The 19,580-nt window shown below is 38.6% G+C and overlaps 1 pseudogene; it reads left to right on the top strand.

Moving 5' to 3' along the window:
• The first annotated feature begins 2,975 nt into the window (after positions 1-2,975).
• Positions 2,976-19,498, top strand: LOC130140640 (probable LRR receptor-like serine/threonine-protein kinase At5g16900; annotated as a pseudogene).
• Positions 19,499-19,580: the final 82 nt, after the last annotated feature.

Genomic DNA, 19,580 nt, shown 5'->3' with positions numbered 1-19,580 from the left:
TGGGCTCTTCATGATGCTGGACAAAACCTGTCATGTCTTGTCCTATCCCAAGGAATTCATATTTCACGCTGTCTAACCCGTCAATCAATGCATCTCGACCCTCATATCACGGGGCAAAATGCTTCCCTTTTGTCTTTTTTATCTCTTGAGAGTCAAAACACATGCCACATGCGTCATGAACGAGGTCTATGATCAAATTTAGTGAACATTGCCTCATGCGTCCATCAGGTACCCAAAGGATGTCTATGATTGAATATGGACAGATGGAGTAGCCATTCTCAGGGATACAACGAATTTCATGCGCAGGTCATATGCGATAATCACATCTCATACTATTATTTGGTAGAGTCTTGTAATGCTATTAACAAGTAAGATTCATCTCAAATAGCCACCACCTTTTGTGTTTACTCGGAATACCTCTTTTGGAGGCTCCGTGTCCACGTAGAACATCCTAAGAGAGACAAATAAGCCTAGATTTTTTTTTTCCCTTTTTTTGAGTAACACGTGGGGTGACCCGTCCTTCTGAAAGCATAGCTATTTCCTCTGTACAAGTTTAAAAAAAGTAATATTATTAAAAGGCAGCAACCCATGAGGACAATTAAATTTAGTAATTTAGACTACTTATATAACAAGATAGAGATGCGACTATCATATCACCTTTCCACAACACATCACCGATATTTAAATGGACATGCTAACTCACATTAAATTATTAAGGTGGGAAATCTTCCCACAAGTCCACGATAAAAGGTCCTTTTTAATATTTATAATAGATTTCTTTGGAAATATCATTTTCATTTGAAAGCAACGCACGAACTTACGGATTCCATGGTTAGCCATTCTAAATTCAATATATTTTCTTATGCAAAGTACCCTTTTTTTCAAAGAATTATATTAAGTAGTACATATATAAAAATTAGTTTTTGGAGATGACACATGGAAAGCAAAGGTGGTCAGTCTAAACCATGGTAAGCTTCGTTGATACTGATGGTTCGGCAAGTGAAGGTGATTGGTCCGAACCATGATAATGTTCTTTGATATCGAAAGTCTGTGCAGTGGTCATTGATAACAACGAAATTTCGAAGCTAGAAATTCTTGCCAATTATGTAAATATCATCTTGGATCAATTGTTTCTGGTCATGCCAAATGCTGAAAATATGAGTCAAAACTCATCCTTATCATAATTTACCGGATTGATTTTCATGATAGATGTCTCTAATCGAATAGAAGAAGAAGATCATTTCAGGACATATTGTAATAAATAAATTAGCGCGTGACATGATGTATCGTTTTCGAATTTACTAATGGTCCGTCTCTCATCAATCAAAAGCTGTCTATCGACATTGATTGCGGTACTTTTTTTTTGTCCCATTTTTCCTAAATTCTTTTGTCCCGTGATTGCGGTACTTTTTTTTGTTTTTTGGTCAAAGATTGCGGTGCTTGACTTGGACACAAATGCGGACGAAGACCCAGGTCTTCTTGTAGTGTAGCGATGACTCAGTCAACTGTGAACGGAAGATGGAGTTATCCTCTTAGTATTTCCCATAGAAGAAGAAACTAATTTCCAATAATTGTCGTCTGAATACAAATCAATCCTGCATATGCCTTCCAAATCACGTTAGGATTTATGTTGACTTAGATTCAAATTCATGAAACTTATGATCATGTTCTCCAAATATATCAAAATCTTAATTACCATCATTGGTAGAAACTGTTTTTCTATATGAATATAAAGTGTACAAAAGGAAAATCAGGAAACAAAATACTTAGTAGCAATGAAATATACTGGGCCTACTAAGATCAACTACAGCTTTCTCGTTTTCTTTGCTTGCTCCTTTAGCTTTAGGATTTGTCCTTGTGGTTCAAGCCCAACAAAATACAGGCATCTCTCTCTCTCTCGCGTCCGTATCAAGCAAAGTTTCTGAGTAACTGTGCTTTACGTGTGACAAGAACATTATAAGATTGAATGCTGGCAAAAATATAATATCTCCAAAAATATGCAAATTAGGATTTTGATCTTTCATAAGCTATAGTATTCAAGCTAAACACATTTTCGAGAACACACAAAAGTGTACATATGCACGTACAAAAGAAAAAGAAAACTTATTGAGAGGCTATCATATGCGAACTGAAAATTCTACACAGTGGACATAAATAAAACTTCAGTGAATAGTTATCTATTTGCATACACTCATATATACATATAGCCTCTCATGAGGGACGATTCGACAAACACTATTTCTATGTGCAAAATATTTAGCCAGATCAAATCAACTTGTCGCTCATCTACTAACACAAAATGCCATCTCTTTTATTTAGGGATTTATCATATAACGGTTTGAGCGGTCCGATACTGAAATCAATTGCCCAAATGTCAAGTCTGCAAATCCTGTGAGTTACCGAGACTTGGTATTGTATGTTGTTTCTTGTTTCGTTGGGGAAGAACCCAGTAAACATGAACAGGTCATTCTTGTTATCTTATCGGTGTAATTCCTCAAGCCCTCATAAAGAAGATGGCAGATGGAACGTTGAAGTTGAGGTACATTACCAACAACTTAAAGTCAATTTCAAGCTGACAATTGAAATTCTGAGTATTATCCAATTTTAGGGCCTAAGTAAATAAAAATTATAATACCCAAAAAAGTCGAGATTTCTTCCCGGTTATCTCAATCTTTTTATGAATAACTTGTTCAATATTGCAGTGTAGATGGAAATCCATAGTTGTCTCAAGTATATGTGTCCGAGAGCAAGAAGAAATGGATTGTGCCGGTCATTGTTAGTTCATCCGTTTTTGCCCTAATCTTCGTGTGCTCTCTCGTCATCATAATTTGGAGAACCAAAAGGAAAAGGCAAGGAAGTGATTTTCATTTCTTTCATCCCGAGTATAATCTCTACCCAATGATCGCTTATGGCAATCAATTAGTCTTCACTTTTTTTTAGTTAACGCAAGAGAGCCAAACGAGGGTACGTTGGAAATGATAAAGAAACGACCATTTAAATACAACGAAGTCTTGCGCATCACTGAGAATTTTAAGGTGGTGATTGGCGAAGGAGGATTTGGGAAAGTCTATCTTGGAACTCTTGATATTGGCTCTAAAGTTGCGGTGAAATTGCTCAGCCAGTCTTCACGACAAGGTCACAAGGAATTTCAAGCCGAGGTTAGGACATGAAATCAAATTGAGTTTCTATGAATAAATAATGCCATCCATAAAATCGACTTTTTCTTTTCGCCGACTGTTCTATTTAACCTTAAAGAGTTTATGTTTATGGTTTTTTTTCCTATGTTGAGTGCAAGCGGGACTTCTTATGATTGTTTATCATAAGAACTTGGTTTCTCTAATTGGATATTGCGATGATGCTCATGGCATAGCACTCATTTACGAGTTCATGTATAATGAAAACCTCAAGCAACATTTATCAGGTACGTAATATTACAGCAATATCATGTTTCCCAATCGGTTGCTTCTTCTTGAACTATATATAACAACAAGAAGAGATGTTCATAACTTGCAAGGCAACTATATATAGTACTAGTCTGACCCAAAAAAACCTATATATAGTACTAGTAGAAGATTAACTTGTCTCCTTCAATGTTTGCAATACTATTAAGTTCGAAAAGCATTCATTGTGGTGACTTTCTTGAGCTTATTTCTTTATGTCTTCAGAACATAATGCAAATGTCTTGAGTTGGTCACAAAGATTAAACATTGCAATCGATGCCGCTCAAGGTATACATTGGATGAAGCAATTATGATCGATATGCTTTCATTAGACAAAACATGTGCAAGTTCATGGCAATCTGATATTTTCCGACTTGATGCAGGGTTAGAGTATGTGCATTTTGGTTGCAAACCACCTATTATCCATAGAGATCTTAAAAGATCAAATATCTTATTGAATGAGCACATGAAAGCGAAGACAGCCGATTTCGGGCTATCCAAAGCTTTCGCGACCGACCAAGACTCTTACGTTTCAACACGGCCAGTTGGCATGCCAGGTTACCTCGATCCTAAATGAGTAGTCTCAAGACTCTATTATACTTGAAACTAGACCTGATCATAAGTCCCGTGATTTTAATAGTCAATCATTCTCACAGCTTGGGCTAAATTGTTGCCTATTGGGCTCCACAAGGGACAACCCTAAGAAAAAGATAATTTAATTGAAGCAAGCTTGAGGAACCACTTCTCCCTCTGCCGGAGCCTCAGATTGCGAGGTGAATTTCTGTGATATATAACAAATAAGATGGCCTGGGGATCGGCTAAAGTAATTGGCTAAAGCTCGCTCTTCAGCCCGACCAATTGCTAGGCACCTGTCTAAGTTAGGCAATTGGGATTAGGCCTGATTCCAACATTTTATCAATACTAAAGAAAAGCTTTAGTTCATAATTTGTTAGTATCTCTTGTGCCCTTGGCTCTCCATGGTTGTGCTCTAGAAATCTTGCTTTCCAACTTTTAGATTTCAATCATCTAGCAATCTTAGTCAGAAGAGCGACATGTACAACGTCGGTATCATACTGCCTGTGACATCCTCAAATTTCGACCATATTCAGGATATAATGAAGTGATTATCCATCGATGCACTATTAGTAAATCTCGCTCTGAATTGATCACTCATGAGAAACTAACCATTAGGGAATGGCTATTAAGAAATTAAGTACGCACGACCTGAGAACTCGACCATGGATTGACAATCCGACCATAAGGATTGACGAGGGACAATTTTGAGCCATTATAGACTGATCAAGGAACGGTTATATAATGTTTCGCCAATAATATACAATAGGATCGCGGGTGATTCCGCCTGACCGTTGTATGAATTGCGAACGACCCTAAACCAATTCCTAACGATCGTGTACTTCGAAACTAGCGATTGACCCCTCGCAATTACATGACAATTGAGATCATCCATGGCTCGAGAAAACTTAAACGTGGATTGATATTAAGTCAACCATGGGTCGAATACGCGTAACTCTTAAAAGCCGCTCGTTAGTTTGAGATATATTAAAGTCGCAATCGATCGATTTTGACCATGAATTAGAGTCCGGAATTGGGTGTCGATCGTTCGAGGATTTCAAGACAAAGCTATTGGACGTCGTCTCGTTAATCCTCCGATTTATCAGTTTGTTCAAAACTCTCGGAAAAGGAGTTAACGGGTCGAGATTTGGAGCCCACGAGGAAGTGGGCCAGACAAAGGCACATTGGGCCTCAAGCCCAATGTGGTTCGGCCATTTGGGCCCAAGATAAGCCCAAGTGGGCCCAATGAGGCCCACTTAGCCCATTTCAAGCCCATTAACCTTTTCAAGCCCATTTCTCTTCAAATTGGGCCCATTCAAAGCCAAGCCCAAGCTTTTTGACTCGAGCCCAAGCCCATGTGAATAGTGTCAAGGGCTGAAATTACCAAAATGCCCCTCTCATCTTCTCTTAATTACCAAATTGCCTTTCTAGAAGCTTTTTGCAAGATTGATTCCTAGCCATTAGACTTGGCTTGTTGGCCAAGGATGGATCTTAGCCATACATTTTGGGGTGTCTTGCAAGACACTTTCTCTCTCTTCCTCATTTCTCTCATTTTCTCTCTTTCTCTTCTCTCTCATTTCCTCTACTCTCCCTCATGCCATCACCATTTCCAGCCACCGTCCAGCCCCTTTAGCTACTGTTTTTTCCTGCCAAAGCCACCAGCAGCGACGCCGGGACCTCCCGCCATCGTGAGCCACCCGTCTGAGCCATTTCCGCTGATCAACTGAGCCTCGCCGAGCTAAAACAGCCGTCCACAGCTGCTGTCCAGCCGAGACCCAACTGCCGTCGTCGTTCCGTGTCGTTTTCGGACCGTGCAACACGTAGCCCTCGCCGCCGCCGCTGCGTCCGTATAGTCGGAATTTTTTCCGGTGAGTTATCACCCTAATCCCTTGATTAGTAGGTTAAACTTGATTAGGATGAGTTAGTTTAAGTTAATTATGTTTAGTGCTAATTAAGGATTAGTTGATAAGCTATCGCGATAAGTGGACTTGATAAGTTATCGAGAAAACGCGATAAGCTATCGAGGTTTTATTGATAAGCTATCGCCAATTATGCGATAAGCTATCGGAGTTTTAGTAATAAGCTATTGCCAATTATGCGATAGGCTATCGAGGATTTGACAATAAGCTATCGAATTATTTTATTATTAATATTTTATTATTAAATAAATTAATTTTCGAAATTTAAATATTAATATTTTTGTGTGGCGTTTAATAATAATTTGTGATTGTTTTAGGCTTGAATTGTGATGCCTATGTTAGAAATTGCCGTATAAATTAGCTTGTATTGCTAAATGAATTGTATTGCTAATTTTAAGGATGGAATTGCAGGCATATGAACAGTAAATCTCGAGGTGTCGGGTTTGTATGTCAAATTTTATGAGTGGAATATGGCGAGGGTATTAAAATATGGAAGCATGCTAAGTTTGATGATTTAATTATATGTAAGTTGTCACGTGTGATTATTCTAGTGCATTTTTACGTGTGAAAGTTGCAATATTTTGACGTATTAGCACGGATCCTATCTTCATTGGCTAAATGAGAAAGATAACAATGGGACTTGAGTGATTGCTATGTGTGCATGATCACCTAAATGTTCCTTTCATGCCCGGTTATACCGAAAGACTGCCAACCTTAGGGGTTGTGTCGTGGCCTTAACAGGTGTCCCCAATTTGGTGATTGGATGCCGTCGCAGGGAGAAGGGTGAGACAAAGCCATTCGCGAATCAGATTCGGAACGAACCCCTTTTATGGGATGCCGTCATTGAGGTAGGGTGAGATGATGCCGTGCTCGATAGGGCGGGACAATGCCTGGTTACGCCGAAAGACCGCCAACCTGATGCGAATAACACTGTTTGTGCCGTGCCCTAAGTGGCCATAGTAATCAGAATACGCATGAAAGAGTGTGGTAGCATTGCGCTTGATTATGGGATAAAATTGTAAGACACGGTATGGGACGTGTCAAAGCGATTTTACCTTATAATCGGGACTTGTGTGGATGCATTGTGCATGGGAAAGTCGTTGCATATTCTGATTGCATTATATGCTTGATGCATTATGATTGTGTATGGAGGTTTATAATGTGCAGGGCGTGTGCGTGTGCATGTGCCCAGGACAAGGTAAGAATGCCTACGATTGTTTAATGGCATGTTTGTTTATGCTGGGCTGGATAACCTGCTTGCATTTATAGTTAGGGCAAAGCAGGGGTTGCTTTGCTGTTGATCTGCCATCGATAGGTTGCTGCATGTTTTAGGTGCATCCGAGATGAGTTGACTTCCTAACCGAGGCTTAGGCCGTTAACTTACTAAGATTTATCTCACTTGTTGTTGTTAACCATTTTTCAGGTGCTCAGGTATGAGTACGCGTTACATTCCATGGGAACCGGCTGTTTTGAGGGGGAACATCTTTTGAGGTTGTCCTCATAGATAGAGGAGCTAGGTTAACCCCATACCTTTTATAGTTGTAATCGGAAAGGTCCGCGTGGTGAACTTGTAATATATTAACCTGATGTATTGCCGATGATGTTTAAATTGAGATGTATTTTCTTGACTTCCTTGTTGTTATGATTGGGAGTTTTTAGTTCGCTTTCGCATGCATTTAATCGTTGGTAATTCGATTGGGTCGGCGACGCGTCTTGGGACATCACATTTATAACGACCGTGGTGGGATGTTAGTGCGCTCGTAGGTTCGAGGCATGACACTGCTCGAGCTCATCACCAGTCGACCGGCCATCATAAGGAGCCTGAAGAGCAGCACCCACATCATCCAATTGGTGATTCCTCTCATAGACTAAGGGGATCTACACAGCATTGTGGATCAGGGGCTCCAAGGCCAGTTCAGCACTGCATCGGTTTGGAAAGCTGTGGAGACGGCAATGTCCTATGTCAGCCTAACTTCAATGGGCGGGCCTGACATAAACCACGTCTTATCTGAGCTCAAAGAATGCTTTTCTCTTGAGGCCAATCCTTCTGAGTCATTTGAGTTGACCTCCTCGGAGTTTGATCTAGCCCCACGTGCCAGGTAGATCGCAGAATAAACCTGTTTAGGTTTTGGCTCACTACTTACCGGATCCATGTGAGTGAAGTCAGATTATCCATTGGTCCGGGTATTACTTACCTAAGGTGGCGTTTTTCGTCATCCAAATAAATAAATAAAAATGGCCCACCTTGTTAGTATTTTGTATTCGAGATAAATGCATCGGAAGCCTAAAACTTATTACAAAAGTGCAATTGAATCCTAAAACTTTCAAAAAGTGCAATCAAGTCTTAAAATTGATCAAGTTAGTGCAATCAGATCCTAAAACTTGTTAGCATTTTCCGATTGTCAAGTTGGACGAAGTTAATGGAAGGACTTAATTGCACCAACTTGACAGGTTTTTGGACTTGATTGCGGTTTTTGAAAGTTTTGAGACTCAATTGCATTTTCGTGATAAATTTTGGGACTTGATTACACTTTTAGAAAGTTTTATAACTCAATTGCACTTTCATTCTGACCAAAAAAAAAAATTACACTTTCTAGTATACTTATCCCTTTGTATTTAGATGGTATTGTTGTGGAAGTGTGGTGAGAGTGTGCTGTTGTGATATGCTCCAAACGTGCTTTCTTTGGATTTCGCGATAAATTTTGGGACTTGATTACACTTTTAGAAAGTTTTATGACTTAATTGCACTTTCTTTCTAACCAAAAAAAAATTGCACTTTCGAGTATACTTATCCCTTTGTATTTAGATGGTATTGTCGTGGAAGTGTGGTGAGAGTGTGCCGTTGTGATATGCTCCAAACGTGCTTTCTTTGGATTTGTGACCGTAAATAAATACCAAGTTCTTTCATCTGAGTAATTCCCTATGATCTTGTGTACTTTAGTATCCTCTGCATCCCCTAGATAATGACCCTAACTTCTAACTTTAGAGTTAATCAGAGTGCAAAATAAGCAAGTTTTATCTATTCGAACCTAGCCCTAGTTTTGTCACCCCTAAATTATTACTTCCATAAAGTTGCGGTCGCATGAGAAATTGAGCGGCTTTAACTATGATCATGTATTAAATGCAAAAGATGTATGAAGACCCGTATCAATAAAAATAGGTTTTTTTTTTCTTTTCTCTTTCATCAACTCTATTTCTACCATTCCATATTTACACAAAGAAAAAATAATTCTCTTCCTGTAGCTTTTCATTCCAATCACAAAGACGCCGGGAACAAAAAGTGTCTTAATCATATGGTATTTCGATCGGCTAGGCATGAAGTTAATAATTTCTTTTTTCAAATACGCGCGTGAAGATATAGATGAAGTTTGCATGCACTTCAGTCAGAAAGGGCACAATATTATAACTTCATGTCCGGAGAGTGTAGAGTACGGAAGCAAAGCATGGCTCTGTACCACTTGTTGGGTAAGGCGACATGGTTTTGATATCAAATGTTGAGTCGAGAAAGCTCTGATATCCCTTATTGAATGCATAAATTGGTGGGTGCAGTAAGAAGAAACATTATTTCACCCAGCCGCTAATGAAGACCACAATTACAGTCACGATTTCTCACTCATACAACTCATGTCACTCACTTGGACACTTGCAAAATGCTCGGATGACTCTCAGATCACAAATCTGCAGATTTAATATGTATGAATCCAATTAAATAGATAGATGAAAAGAAAGCCGAAAATAACTGCTTCACTTGAATAGTGTGTTGAAAAAATTACCTACGTTACAAGAAGTGTTCATGTGGGATATTCAACAAGTGTACTGCGTGAATATCAGCAAGGCTATTCAGTGGATATCAGCTAATGCGTGGCTATTATCAAGGATTGCACTTGGATATTAGCAAGGGAAACTCTGAATATTAGCAAGGCAACTGCGTGGCTATTAGCAAGATTTATCCTTGAATATCAGCGTGCAGTGAAAATCATCAGAGTAATGCGATTGCTGAATATTAGCAAAATACTTATTTAACCTGCAACAACAATCTTATGACGAACTTCAAGACTATTATTTTGAGATATTCCATCTCATCTCATGATAGCTTGTGATTTGGCATGAATTCCCTTTCTAGAAGATTTTAATGACTTTCTATCTTGAAATTATCTTTCCGATATATTTAATCAAACAGGATATCTTGATTGATTGACAATCATCCCTCAAAATTCTTTCCTTAGTTGAAGAACTCTACTTACGGGCGAAACGAGCGGCGCCACTCGTCTCGACCTGGCCGCACGCCCACTCCGGCATCGTCTCAGCCAGCCGAGGCCGAGGGCTCGGCCTCCTCCCTACTCGACTAGACTCGGCCAGACTTGGCCATACTTGATTCCATGCCCGACCTCGACACAGCCGCCCCTCCGCACCCATCCAGGCCGCCAATTGTCTTCCGACCTCCACACCACCGGCCGCGGACCACACCTCTCGGCCAAGCACCAGCACAGCAGGAAAAGCGGAGGGACCAAGGCGAACGAAGCTGCAAGCGGCCCCAAACGACGTCAAACACGAAATCACAACATAATGGTAGGATTAACAACACGCGAGAACAAAGGAAGCACGGAACAACAACCAGCATTCGAGGAGCAAACCAAAATCAGAGAAAGAGTTCACGGATCTAATTGAGTCATTTTCACAAACAGGTGACGTGCAACATTGACGGTGGAGTTTCTGACTCGAAAGGGATTCAAACCCGCACTGGGGTTTTCGATGGAGGACAAGCAGGGATTGGTGACAATAGAGCAAAGGACCAACAGGGCCGGAAATCACATGAGCCAGACGGCCGCGAGCTTCGGCCTGACACGCCCAACACAGGGCAAAACAGAGCACTCAGTGAAGGGAAAAAAAAAGGGGCGATCGTCGGTGGAGTCCCTACCCAACTCGACGACGGTGAATGGGGGAGGAGCTAGATAGATCGGTCCATGTCCGGTTGCCTCGCACGCCTCCGAGTCAGGATCCTCGAAAAAACGATCCGACACAAGGGAAATCGAAAAGGAAAAAAAACGTGGCTTACAGGAGGCTTGGCGCGGGGAGAGGAAAAACGTTGGCGGGGCTCAGGCGTGGCTGCTACCGGAGAACCCCTGTCGCTCTCGGCCTCACTCTCTGCTCTATCTTTCACTCCCCGTCTAACCCTCTCTCTGTCTCTGTCTCTCTCTCTCTCGGTTGTTCTCTCTATCCCCGCCCCGTCTCTCGGCCCCATCCTCTCTCTTTAAAAACTGTCATTGGTTTCCTCTGTCTGGCCTCCCTCCAAAACGTTTCTGGATAGTGAACGACGCCAGCTGCCTTTCCCTTCCATTTTCAGCTCCAAAATGCCACTGATCAGCGTGCCCTCCCTGCCTCCGTACACACCTGCAGCTAGTCCACTTCTTCGGACTGAGTCAAGTCCCTTTTTGACTAAAACGGCTGCAGGGTCTCCTGGGTTCTTGTGCTGCAACCCTGTGTTCTTGTGCTGCCAGGATGCAACAGTGTATCGTCGCTTCTTCTCTTCTGAAATCACTGCCAAATCGAATCCCTTCCTCCTGTTAGTCGTTCTCGCGAGGGAGAGAAGACGAGAGAGAGGCAGGCGTCTGAGAGGGCTAGGCTGAGAAGGGAAAAGGAGAGGGCAGAAACGGCTGGGCCGTGGACAGAAGAAAGAAAAAGGGGAGAAAAAGGAAAAGGCCGGGCCTAGGCAGAGGGGAAAGGAACGGTTGGGCCCGGGATGGTCCGGTCGAACCGGCCCCGTTTTTTTTTTTTTTTAAAGAGAAATTTTAATAATTCTTTTTTTAAAAGGAAAATATATTTTAATAAATTCTATTACTGTTAATGAAAATGCTCCTAATGTCTATATGTTATGCAATTTAATTATACTATTTTTTTGTTAGGGCCCAAGTCGATCCCTAATTTTCTACGCAACAAATTACTAAATGGAATACCAAAATTTAGATGTCAATATATTGTTCTACCTCAACGGCTCCTCTAATCTTCTCATCAATTGACCAACGGTTAGCTTGGAGATTGATCCTCATGAGGATTGTCCAACGGGAAGTTTTCGATACTGAGTAGTATAAAAGAAGATCAAGGCGCCGAAGAGATAGATAAATTGAGAGTTACCAATTTCAAAGCCCAAGATAACTTCATATTTTTATTGTCTTCAATGAGCTTACAGCTGTAATAATTTGAGACGTATTGGCAGAGTGTTAGTGCTTGGGTGTGAGATAGTGAAGTCCTATCAACTTGTGTATAAGCAGCATCAGCTTCCGAAGAAGTTCTTAAGAATAAGTAGCACTTACTGTTGTAATTTCTCACAAATTTACTAGTGGAATTTAATGAATAAGCTGTCAGTGGAGGAGAGTGGATGTAAGCTTACATTAAAAAGAATCACTAAAAACATCTGTGTGCAAAGTCTTCTATCTCTCTGTTCATATTCACTTATTGTTTGATAGGACAATACACTCGATAACTTAAATATATACATAATCTAATCATATTCATAGTCTGTTTTACTTGCACTTGATCATATCTGACTTGACATCTTTAATTCAGCAATATTTGTCAATATCTTGTGAAATCACCTATTCATCCCCCACTAGATGATATTGTTAGCCTACTTCACAATGATCCCCATACTAGCGCAAGAGGCCAAATTGTCCCTTGAAACTGTTTTTGGTGTTAGATAAATGTCAATATGGCATGGGAGGTCAGACTAGCTCGTAATTTGAAAGGTGGACACTAAGAGAGAAGGTCTCCCTTTTTTCTTCCCTGGGATCTCTCTCTCTCTCTCTCTCTCTCTCTCTCTCTCTCTCTCTCTCTCTCTCTCTCAAAAACGACGTTGCTCTTCGTTTATAATGGCTCTTGTCTTACTAATCTAGCCTAAAAATAAGGTTTATGTTTGCGACATACTACTATTGTTTTGGTACAATATATTAAGTGGGTGTACAAAATCAAAATATATCTCCTACAGGCAGCATGATACCTTATCAATTATGATATTATATATATAATTGCAATTTAATAGCTGCTAAGCCCTCACAGGCTATGGCCATCGCCTGAACGATACCGTCTTTGATGACGAAACAGCTTGATCCATCGATTTTTGAAAACATTTTGGTGCTAAAAATTTCAACAAGATGTTTGTTGACAACGATAGTTAGCAGCTAAGTACACAGTTGTCAACTTCAACCACCCATCTGTTCCTTTAGTTGATTAAGTCAAAAATCAATCTGTTGGCAGCAACTTACCATCCATGGTGCACAGGCTTTAATCTTGTACAAAAAAGAAGAACCTTGCAGTTCTCTTCCATGGAACAAGTCTGAGTCAACGTCAAAACAATTACTTGCTATAAGCATTCTCTTCACAAAAGAGTTCCAACCAATATGACGAGGACTCAAATCGACAATATTGTACATGAAAAATATTAGTCAGCGTCATGTGGAAGTTTGCAGATTGGACGAACTACTGCAAATTGCGCCATATTTTGCGGGTCAATATTAACACAACTAATAATAACAATGATCACACTTGTATTTAAGTGTGTGCCATTATCAAAAGAAAAACAGGAGGAAAAAAACAGTGACCGGGAAATTAGAATTTATAGACGTGACTTGATGATGTCAACCCCAATAATATATGTGAGTAAACGGTTTTTGTTTGTGATATCACATAATTTTAGTATATAACCTAAAATTTTTGGGACTGTGACGTCTATAAATTATAGGGACCCATACTATTCTACGTATATTAAAGACCCCTTGATTGAACCCACAGCGTTAGAATTCATTCTAGCTCAAAAATTGTGTGCGGATTAAATGCACGACACGAGGTATGTTCAATCCCATATATTATCAAGTGCATTTGTTTGAGGGCTCACGTCACATCTAAGGAATGGCGGTAAACTTAATTGAGATATTTCATGAAGCCGAAATACTTACGTCCGATGGACTTTTTTATCCAAAAAAAAAATGAATCCGACATATGAAAGTGTATTATCGGCGTTGGTTAAATAATGGAAGCTTAGAAACATTGGTGAGGTGGCTGAACCGATCAATTCTGAGACATGGTCTATCGCCACATATCCTTACTAATTATGTGTTCACAGGTCTCTATATATATTTAGAGTGTCAAATATCACCCATGCAATACATTTCTTTGGAGAAAAATATAAGCTACGTATATTAGAATTTCGGAAAATGAAGGTGCTTAAGGATGAGCCAACATCTTAGTTTTGGATTACATTGTGTGCTTCGGGCAACTGAAGTGCAGACAATTTGATCTAATTGATGTGAAACTTGTCTTCCTTGAAAATCACATCTGACTGCATCAATTAGATGTCTGATCGACATAAATTTAAGTTCAATATTGAATTTATTATTAATGAATTTGATCGAACAACATAAGATAAATTTTTATTACCACAAGATTCATACAGATCTCATTATATATATATATATTTCACCAATTGATCCAGACAAAATTGTCATTGGTTTAATGTGCGGTCGGGGATATGATTTCATGTTTCGTCCGAAATGTCTTTTCCATGTTTTTTTTTGGTAAGGTATGTCTTTTCCATGTTTCGTCCTCACATTCTCCTAATTTCTCTTGTTCTTACCTGTTTACCTTTAGAACAAACTAAACATAATTCAATGTTCTTGAATTTTCGTTCTAGTAGTCCTCTAATGAGTTTCTTCGAAGCCAATTTTAAAATTAACTTGACACTAATGTGTCCAAATTTCCTGTGCCACTGATCAGATTCTTCTTATATAGAAATGAGAAAACGCAAGTCATCAGACTTTGTGTCTAGTAGGTAAATGTTCCCATGTCTTTGATCCGTAAATGATTGCTTGTTGTCTTTACTTATCCCGAAATATTTGTTTTCTTGGAAAGTAATCTTGTAACCAATATCATATAATTGACTAATGCTAATCAGATTGAAATTCAAACCATAAACTAGTGAGACTTCGTTGATGATGAGATTCCAATTTTGACAGTTCCTTTGCCAATTATTTTTCCTTTGTTGCTGCCTCCAAAGGATACACTTCCTTCTTCAATTCTTTCTAACTGAATGAATTTCTGAGGATCTCCGATCATGTGTCTTGAACAACCACTGTCTAGGTACCACTTGTTCTTTCTTCTGATTGGTATCTGCATAAAATAAGTAACTTACCTTTTCTTTGGTACCCAGATTTTTTTGGGTCCATTTTGGTTAGTATCAATCATTCTCAGAATGTCTCTATGGACAGGTCTCCAAACTTTGGGACATTCATTTCTAAAGTGATTTGCATCAAAGGAAGTTTGACCATAAAACTTCACAAATTGCTTTTGAAAGTGATTTTGATACGCAAATATGGGAGGTCTTCTTCTTAGTATTTCTTTGACATTGAGAAACTCATTTTTCAATTTAGTATTTTTCTCAAAACCCAAACCTGATTTATTAAAATGGGGAACTTGAATTGATAAAATATGTTGAAGATTTTTCGAACCCATTGAAAAATTCTTGGTAATATTTGAAATCTCATTTTTCAAAAGGTCGTTCTCTTTAGAGATACGATCAAAACTTTCTTTTTCTAGAGAAATATTTTTCAAATCAGAAATTTCCTTTTTTAATAAATCATTTTCCTTTTTAAGAAATTCTTTATTCTCCTTAATAAGATTGAATTCTATTTGCAAAAAATCAATCTTATCTTTTTGCGAAATATCTTGCTATTTTAAAATATTGTTTTCCCTTTTCAAATAGTCATTTTCATTTGCAATTGACACATCAATTTTCTTGTTTTGATTTGCACTTTTTAAAAACGAAATTTCCTTTTTCAATTCAAAAATCTTTTTGAAAGCAGTTTTATTAACAGAGACTAATTCATCAATATAACTTGCAACTGCTTCAGGAATTTTTGAATTGCTTACCTCGTCTTCTTCATTAGAACTTCATTCAGAGTCTGATTTGGCCATTAAGCAGATATTGGCATATTCTTGTTCGCATTCATCATCATCTGAGTCGCTCCACGTTTCAGCTTTGAAAGCCTTCTTGTAACGTTCATACTTCCCTTTGTTCTTTTTGAGAAGAGGATATTTGGGCTTTATGTGTCCGTTCTTTTTGCAGTGGAAACATATCACGTCCTTATTTTCTTCATCTTCATCATTTGATTTCTTCTGAAAGTTTAGCTTTTTGGCTTTTTATGGCTAAGAATTCTTGAATTGCTTCTTGAATTTGTTTATCTTTGCCTTCGTTGCCATTTTTTTTAGTTTTTTGACCATTAGAGCCAACTCTTCATCTTCATCCTCATCTTCTTCTGAATCTGTGTCATCAGAATCAATGTTAGTTTTCAAAGTTATGGATTTCTTACCTTTGGGTTCTTCAGTTTCTATGAACTTTTCAGTTTCATAGGATTGAAGAGTTCCGATAAGTTCGTCCACTGTGAGTGGTCTGATTCCTTGAGTTTCTCGAATAGAGACTTTGATGTTGTTCCACTCTTTTGAAAGAGCTCTTAGCAACTTGTTCATCTTCATAGGTTTTGAGATGGGATTCTTTTGGAATTCAAGTTCATTTACGATCTCTGTGAATCTGCTCCGCATCTCAGAAATTGTTTCATTTGGTTTTTGAGTAAAAGACTCGTACTGCCCAAGGAGAATGTTGAGATTTGTCTCCTTGACTCTTTCTGTTCCTTCATGAACAAGTTTGAGACGATCCCAAATTTCTTTTGCAGATTTGAGATTTGCAATTCGTTTGTATTCAATGCTTGCTAGACCATTGTATATGGCCGTTCTGATTTTTGCATCCAGATAGATCCTTTTGGAAATTTCCTTGGCAAAGAGAGATGGAGCTGGAGATTTGATTTTCCTTCCATTACCTTTGTCAGAAGGTGTCTCATTTTGCCTATTTGAAGCCTCTAGAGATTTTGATTCAGTTGAAACGTTTGGAATGATTCCTTGTTCAACGATATCCCATATATCCTGGTCTAATCCCAAGATGAATGTCTTCATCTTGTTTTCCCAGACGCTGTACTCAGTTCATTGAAATAAGGGGGTCTATTGTTGTGACCTGACTCATCATTACTAGCCATCAAGAATCGTTAGCTCAGAAGTAAAATAACACTTCAAAAGAATGAGCACCAGGCTCTGATACCAATTGTTAGTGTCAGTACTATCACCTAGAGGGGGGTGAATAGGTGATTTTGTCAAATTTGATAAATTAATCGTGCGGAATGAAGATAGTTAAGATTAACAATTTATATAGGCAAAATCAAATTGATGAGTCTGACGAACTTGTATGTAAAATTGTCGTCAGATGATTGCGTCTGATGACAAATTGTCGTTAGATGGATGCGTCTGATGACTATGATGATATTCTGATGAACTTGTTTGACAGATATATATGCAGTATAATTTTAACAATGATAAATGAAAGTATAGGGATAGAGAATACTGCACACAGATCTTATAGTGGTTCGGCTTTGTCAAGTCTACGTCCACTTTCCATGCTGGTAGCCTATTGGCTGTATTTCACTATTGAATCACCAAAAGATTACAAGAGCAGTACTTCTCAGATGATAGATTGCACTATCACGTACACTCTACACTCAAGTAATTTTCTCTCTAAAATCACAACGTGGAATACAGTAATCACAAGTGTGTAAGATCGAAACTCTATTCAGACTTAGGAATTCTCGATTCTAGTTATCTCTTTGTACGATGTATGCACTCCTTTTATATTCCTCCACTTCCAATCTACCCATTGGACAGTCTTCAGAGGATTTATCTCCAAATCAACCCATTGGAGAAACTTCCCAAAGAAAGATACATAGCCGTTAGAAAAATAACTATTATCTCCAAGTGATTTGATCGCCCATACAATCAAATCTTGGTTTCCAAAAGTGTAGTTCTTCGTGTTTAAGGAATAATCTTGTGATTACCAAATAAGATATCTTGAGATATTAATTTGATCATCCTGCATAAACCTGCCAAAAATAACACTTATTGAATCTGACGAGGAATTTTGAGTCTGATGACAAATTCCTTACATCGACTAAGTCTGATGACTCAGTATTTGCCTGCGTCAAATAACTTAAGTATGATTTTGGTCAGAGAGGATTGTTTTGTCGTTCTTCAAAATTAATTAGGGATTTTTCTCAACAACATCATTGATCTATCATTCTCTCAAACGGCACTCAATGATGGTAATTTTAAGCATGCCTTCTACCAGTTTTCATACAACTCAAACATTTTTCCATCGGTGTGCTTTGTCTATTGGTTAATCATTTTGTTTCGATTGGAAAAACCACAGTCAACGCAATGGTCGACATAAAAATATCATATGCAATAGTACGAGATAGCTAGCAGGGCGATCCATGTGCTCCACCAAATTATTTGTGTAAAGGATTGAATTGCACTAACGGTAGTCCCCCGAGGATCATCTCATTGTAGGTGCAATTTTTTAAGTAATTCTTGTCATTTCGTTCGACCAAACTTGAATCTTGATACAATTGGTCAATCGTTGTTTTAGTATTAATTGAGATTTCTTTTAATTCATAACAAACTTTTGGTTTCTAGAAAAAGATATACAAACTTTTGGTAATAAAAGTGGCATTTGTACAGGAATTTGAGCTCCAGCATGTTGAAAGGGGGTGTATCTGATTCCTTCTCCAATCTGACTGCTTTGGTCACCTTGTAAGTTTGAATATCGCCTTCCAAATATATCTCCCAATATATGCAAATTAGGATTTTGATCTTTCATCAGCTAGAGTATCCAAGCTAGACACACTTTTGAGAACACACAAAAGTGTACATATGCACGTACAGAAGAAAAAGAACACTTATTGATATGTAAAAGCTACCTATATGCGAACCGAAAATTCTACACAGTGGACATAATAAAACTTCAGTCAATAGATATCTATTTGCATACACTCATATATAGATATTGCTCTCATGAGGGACGATTCGACAAACACAATTTCTATGTGCAAAATATTTAGCCAGATCAAATCACCTTGTCAATCGTTTGCTAACACAAAATGCCATCTGTTTCATTTAGGGATTTATCATACAATGGTTTGAGCGGTCCAATACCGACGTCTTTCGCCCAAATGCCAAGTCTGCAAATCCTGTGAGTTACCGAGACTCAGTATAGTATGTTGTTTCTTGTTTGGTTGGGGAAGAACTCAGTAAACATGAACAGGTCATTGTTATTAACTAAATGAGAGCGTATATATGCGTTTTGTTCTCTCCATTTGCAGAAACTTAAGCAACAACAATCTTAGCGCTGTGATTCCTCAAGCCCTCATAAAGAAGATGGCAGATGGAACGTTGAAGTTGAGGTACATGACCCACAACTTGAAGTCAGTTTCAAACTAACAATTGAAATTCTAATTATTTATGTCTCCTAATTATTATCTAATTTTAAGGCAAAAGTAAATGAAAATTATAATACCCAAAAGAGTCAAGATTTCTTCCCGGTTATCTTAATCTTTTTATGAATAACTTCTTCAATATTGCAGTGTAGATGGAAATCCATTTTTGTCTCAAGTATATGTGTCCGAGAGCAAGAAGAATTGAATTGTGCCGGTCATTGTTAGTTCATCCATTTTTGCCCTAATCTTTGTGTGCTCTCTCGTCATCATCATCTGGAGAACCAAAA

The sequence above is a fragment of the Syzygium oleosum genome, unplaced genomic scaffold, assembly GCF_021117445.2.
Source record: "Syzygium oleosum isolate NSW1041296 unplaced genomic scaffold, Sole_v2.1 Sole_v2.20, whole genome shotgun sequence".
NCBI classification, from domain to species: domain Eukaryota; kingdom Viridiplantae; phylum Streptophyta; class Magnoliopsida; order Myrtales; family Myrtaceae; genus Syzygium; species Syzygium oleosum.
The sequence above is the reverse complement of the archived record's forward strand: the minus strand, read 5'-3'. Positions and strand labels throughout refer to the sequence as shown.